We start from the raw sequence: 6,724 nt of genomic DNA, 5'->3' as shown, positions 1-6,724 counted from the left end.
GCTTGGCGTTGGAAGAAAAAGAATGTGTTGAGCAAAAGTACCACCATGTAGACACATGTGAAAATTGCCTTCAGAGACAGGAAAATCTGCCCTACGAACAAATCGAAATGCAGATTAGTTGAAAAACTGTAAAATTTTTCTCAAAATATATACTCTGTTTAAATTATCTAGCAATTACTTGGTTGACAATTACCTGATAATTACCTACCGTAATGTGTGTATGTGTGTGTGTGTGTGTGTGTGTGTGTGTGTGTTCTGCACTTAATCATTAAAATTTTTCCTCTGAAGATGGTTTCTAACAAAGATACAGAACTTCATATTTGGAATGTAGTTAACGAAAACAATGTCGCATTTTAAACTTGGAAAAGTTTTGCATGCTTTTACTGTTCCACTTACAGATTGTATTTGTAATGTGCGAATCAGTTGATTGATTTCTTTTTCTGAAAACCCAAGCTTATCCAGACTGTCACCTAGACATTTACTTACAAAACTAAGTGTTCCAATTATTATTAGTATAAATGTAAATTCGGAATCCAAATATAAAAGCTGGAGGTTTCGAAGCAGTTGCCCATAATTACTTTTTTCTCTTTGATTTTCAAAAAGATATTCACATCAGCAGGAAAGCTGGCTTTATGATGGTACATACTTATGTATGTATGTATGTATGTATGTATGTATGTATGTATGTGTTTGTACTTGTGTGTATGCGTATGTATGTGCGTGCGCATGTGTACAGAAGGGTATATCATTATCATCTTGAATTAATTCTTGATTTAGAATTTACATCGATCGCCTGGAAGTATTTGGGACTAACTTAAATAAAGTAAGAATTCTCTTCAACTGACATGTCATTAGGACAAGGAAAGTATGATTGTGTAGAGACATGTTTCAGCTTCAACAGACGTTATCAGCACAGCAGTTGCTTAGTCAGATCTGCATCACATGAGAAACGTACACATATACATAAAAGAGAACAACACATGTTTGACACGCTGTAATTTGCATAATAGGTTGAAAATGAGCAAAGAAAATAACTCATTGTCGTATGTCGACAAAAAAGAGGAATGTGGGTATATTAAGCATCATACGAGTTAGAATATTAACTTATTGAAATTAACACCACAACCAGAAAAGTTAGTACAAATGTATGGTGGAATCTGTAACCAATTGCATCTAAGAAGGTAAGACAATCTTTATAATAACCCTTTGTCTTCTCATTCCACTGTTGACATCAACTCTCTCGGTTTTTCTCGCTTTTTGTCATGCACCTGTCTCTTGACTTCCAAATAGAACAAACCAAGTGCTTAGAACCTGAAGATAGATTGTAGACACCAGGCAGATTATAAAAATTTGCATAATCACGTGTCTAAATGGCAAGAAGGTATTTCTAACTCATATTTTACATTATATGACATATATGTAAATATATATGAAAATATACATACATATGTAAGCATGTATATATGTACACACACAAACATAAATATATACATAAATATACACATAATAATTTCCTTTTGGTCTTAACCCTGAAGATTACAATATTAAGCTCATCCCCTGGTCCAGGCTATCAGATAAATTGTAATCGGAGGATTGTTTGTTAAATCAAAGACATGCCTGAAAATCCACAAAAATCCGCAGTTTCTACAATTATAACCAAGAAGAATGGAGTGAGTTAGTTCTTTTAAGTCATTGATTTATAATTGTTTCATCGAAAATCAATCGCATGAGGATTGCTATATTATGCAATCATATATGCAACCATTGATGTAGAAGGTGTCCTAGACGCATAATCGAAGATCGATTCTTCAGAATCATGCATAAAAGTTATTTGTTGTGGACACTTGAGTTTACGATAATTCATATCCATATTAAGTTGGGCGTGTTTAAATGGTTACGTTTCCCTATTAGAAGCCAAGCATAAAGAAAAAACAAAATTGGTTTGATTTGACCATTTAAGAAGAAAGAGGAATCGAAAGAAGAAAAGAGAAAATGAAAGCATAAAAGAAACGTTTTTGTATTTAGAAATATAATAAAATATAGTCTTGTGACTAGTTTCTGTCTTAAAGACACTTTGTAGTAACATTCTTCGAAAGTGATCTGATTTCTCTTTGGATGTTATTATAGAAATAGAAACTGCAGAGTTTTGTGGATTTTCATACACACACACAAACACGCACACACACAACATGCACGCACGCGCGCATGCATGCACGTTTGCACGCACACACACACACATGTATTATCTATATATATGGAGAAACGAAAGAAGAGCCCTCAACACACTAATTGTGAGTTATATGTATGGATCAAAACAGTTGGATTCAAATTTCCACTGTCCGACGATAAGTTCCATGAGCTTTGAAATTTTAGGTAGCACGGAATTTTAATCAAACTGTTTTGATATATGTGTGTGTGTGTATATATATATATATATATATATATATATATATATACACACATATATATATAAGGATTTACTTTTCGCAATGAGATAAAAACCAAGGCTGTGTATAATATAGAATATTTATGAGTAGAATGTCTTACAGCTGTTTCCAGGATATTTATTATATCCCTTCATCGGAGACGGTGTGAGAGGATGGTTAAACAATAGTTAGTTTACTTAAGATATGAAGAAGAGAGTGGATTTGGCAAACGGAAACTGAAAGAAGCTTGTCGTATATGTATATACCTGTGTGTGTGTCTGTGTTAAGTACATCCCAAAGATGAAGCCTTGTATATTTGTTAGAAACTGGCTCCCGCCTCAGTGGAAGATTTATAATTAAAAAATAGAAGAAGCATACATACATACATACATACAGACACACACATACATACATACATACATACATATACCAACAGAGGGAAATCTACGCTTCCATATGATGGATAGATGTTCCTTTTGCATGATGTGGTAAAGCACAAACATGGCAGCAGATTTTCCCTTATGGGCTGAATGAAGATCGATACTATTACGGCTGTTTAGCAACAGACTCGCCCGCTTCAGAGTGTGAGCCTGTTACTCAACGGGTTGTCATTAGATTTATAGCAAATGCTATTAGTGAAGAGAAGATAATACAACGTGCGCGGTACACACGAGACACGAACATTAAGAAAAATAGGCTGAATGAAAATTTATCTGCCGAGCTGACAAAAACAATACTAAAATTTATGTAGATCTATGTATGAAATTAAGTGATATGGGGCACCGAGACGAAGGTGAAAAGAAACGAGAGAACAAATAAAAGTGGAGTAGACATTTGCTGAGTGTTTAAATAAGCATTATAAGTTAAGTGATAAAGAAATAATTAAATTAGAATACAATTAAACAAAGGTAAAAAATAATCGAAAGGATATAGCTATGTACAAATAGGGAGGCAATTCTCCCTTCAGCAACCGTTGACTGAATGTTAAGACCATTTCGATTTTTATGTGTAGATTGGTAGCATTAGATAGCCAGCAGATTCCAAACAAATGATTATAAGGAATTGTGTAATTTGATTAACACAGTATAAAATGAGTGGAACATACGAAGCAAAAGGACAAAATTTATTTGGCAATAAAAATTACGATAAATTAGACAAGTAATTTTCTAGGTGTCACGTGAAAATTATAAGGAAAATAATTAGTTTAATAACTAAGATTCAAAGAACACGACACTAAGAAAGAAAGGAATATACATAGTGTCTTTGGACGTAGGGTGAAAAATGTGTTCAATCTGGAAACAATAGAACGTATTAATAACAGTATAAGAATGGTAAATGGCTAGTAGAGTGCTCGGATGTTGATTCTTGAATGGAGAAAAACAAAGTGAGATATATTGAAGGATAAAGTGAAATATATATCTAAATTCAAAAAGAAAGAACGAGTAGTGAGTTGTAGTTTTATAATTTTAACAAGACAAAAAATAAATAAATAAATAAAATAAATAAAATATACCTGATTAGGAACTTATAAATCTAACACTAAAAATAAAATTCCGACAGTAATAGCTGCAACAGTAAACAAGCAACAATTTTTATTGCCGGCATACTAGCCTTGTCTACGATTAAGGAGCGTTGTTTCTTTATTGCAAACAATGAGGAAAAGTTAAAGCTAAACTATATGCAAGTATTTAGTGATATATACACATCTATCTATCTATCTATCTATCTATCTATCTATCTCTATGTATGTCATTATTCAGTTTTTTTCTTTTTTCAAGATTTCTTGCCAATAGAGAAAGAGCCGGTTTCTAACCAAGATCCAAGACTTCTTCATTGGAATTTCGACAACATCAATAAGGTATTATTGTATGTATGTATGTATGTATGTATGTATGTATGTATGTATGTATGTATGTATGTAAGTATGTATGTATGTATGTATGTATGTATGTATGTAAGTATGTATGTATGTATACATGCAAATTTCTATGTTTTATTTTATGTATGTCTTCTCATGCATGTAGTTATATATCTAGACATGCTCATAAATGATAAACTTCTGGAAAGTTTTATAGACTTTTACAGTTCCAGTGATGGACTGGATCTACAGTTTTCGAATTAGCTTTCTCCTTTCTGGTTTTCAGAAGCCTAATTTCTCAAGATTGATATTTAGGTAGTATGTTACATATCCCAGTGCCCCGATACTTACAGGTATAAACCTGAACTTGTAATCTGGATAGAGTAACTGCAGATTTCTCTATAGCTTAGCATAGGTATTCTGTCTTTCACTGAACTTCAGCTTTATCCTGACTTCCGCTGGGCAGCTAATTTCCATAACTATGCACAGCACAGTTTCTCTTCTTTATCCCAAATCATTGTATCGGGTCTGTTGATATACATACATTTTATTAAGGTTTTCACTGGGACATTCCACCAGTACGCCTTTTTATTATGAGTGGTTATGGCTTCTACCACACTGTGGGTTCTTATTTCTTTTTCTCGGGGTTATCCTTCCGACGGATTTCATTATATAGTGGCCTAGCTACAATATCATGTCTCATCGGTAGATAATACTATAGATCCAATACCGTGATAACATTTTCGGACAAATGCCTATGATGTGGAAGATATCTTCAGTGTTAACTCCACAAAGTCTGCATCGGTTGTCACATTTTACTGCTTTTCTTGCATCTCTATCCCTTTTGTGTATCAGGTATTTGGTTGATATTTCCTGTTCCTGGATTGCAAACGCATACTCTTCAAATTGTGTGGTAGTAATCCGACTATTGGTCCATGATGGACTGCTTTGATGATCGATGTTACTTTCATCACGGAGTTGTCTACTAACATATCCATGCATGGTCTTCTGCTCATGTAGGCCAATTCTTTCCTCTGATGATACGTTGCGATAGAGTCAAGTAAATTCTGTATATTCATTTCTTTGGGCGTGTATTTTAGGTTATCAGACAAGGAATGCTGCTCAAGGAGCTACCTTCCAAGTCTTATGATGTTATCTAACTCATGTATGCAAACTTATTCAGGGTATGTACTTCGACACTTGAAGGTTAAAAGATGTTACCGAAGGCAATTTGTTTTAGCAGTAATGGTGTTTCAGGGTTTCAAGAAGATATAGTAAATGAGTCCAGCAGTACACCACCAAACAGTCAGCATCACCTTCTTTTAAAGAGCTCGGGATTAGGGAAGGTTTTCATTGCTTAAATTTGGTGCAACCACTGCGAAGAACGTTTTTTATTATTGTACAGAATTCACTTTTCATCGCAAGTTACAATACGGTCGAGAAATGGATCGGTCTGGTTACAGAAAAGAAGCAACGAGCAAATTTCATATCTGCCCATTTTCTGATTTTCATTCAAATCGCGTGGTACCTATTTATCCAGCTTTTTTTTATTTTCCGATCGCATGCAAATGGTTGCATACAGTTTTCTGGCTAACTTGAAGTTCTTTTACCAGTTCTCGAGCGATTTTACGTGGGTCTTTCTCAATAACGGTCATTAATTGACCGTCATCGATGACAGATGGGCGTCCACTACACTCACGATCTCTAAGGCTCAGGGCTCGACTGCGAAATCATTTAAACCATTTTCGAGCTGACCACTCACTGGCCATTTCGTCCCCAAACGTTTCGTTGATATCGCGGGCAGTTTCAAATGCTTTACGTCCTTTTTTGAAGTGGAATAGCAAAATTGCTCGAATATTGCGTTTTGACAGTTCCATTTCAAATGATTTTTAAAAACGTGAAAAAATATCAATGTTAATTTATTCATGCATTTGAGCAAGTCTGTGCCTGTATTATTTGTATTATCAGATAATTGCAAAAAATGTTTTTAAAAAATTCAAAACTTCAAAAATCTGGTACAAATTTTTCACGGTTCAAAACGTTGCTTACTCTTGACTCAACCTGATATATATATTTTTATATATACATATATATATAGTGTATGTATGTCTATATATGTTTAAGTATGGGAGTGTGTATGTGTCTGTGTGTCTGTGTCTGTGTGTCTCTGTCTGTGTGTGTGTCTGCGAGTCTTTGTAAGTGTGTACATGTGATTATGCATGCACATATGTATATTTATTTGCTTAATTTCAAAAACAGTTCATACGTATCATTCAATTGGTCCCATCCATGATGAAGAGCCAATACATTGAAAAGTCAGCCCCAGCGAAATATCAAAGCCACACTCACTTATATATTATATATACCGTATCACATCATATCATATATCATATCATATATATGTATATATATATATATATATATATATATATATATATAT

The sequence above is a fragment of the Octopus bimaculoides genome, chromosome 21 (genome assembly GCF_001194135.2).
Source record: "Octopus bimaculoides isolate UCB-OBI-ISO-001 chromosome 21, ASM119413v2, whole genome shotgun sequence".
In the NCBI taxonomy this organism is placed as follows: domain Eukaryota; kingdom Metazoa; phylum Mollusca; class Cephalopoda; order Octopoda; family Octopodidae; genus Octopus; species Octopus bimaculoides.
Note: the sequence above shows the minus strand (reverse complement) of the source record.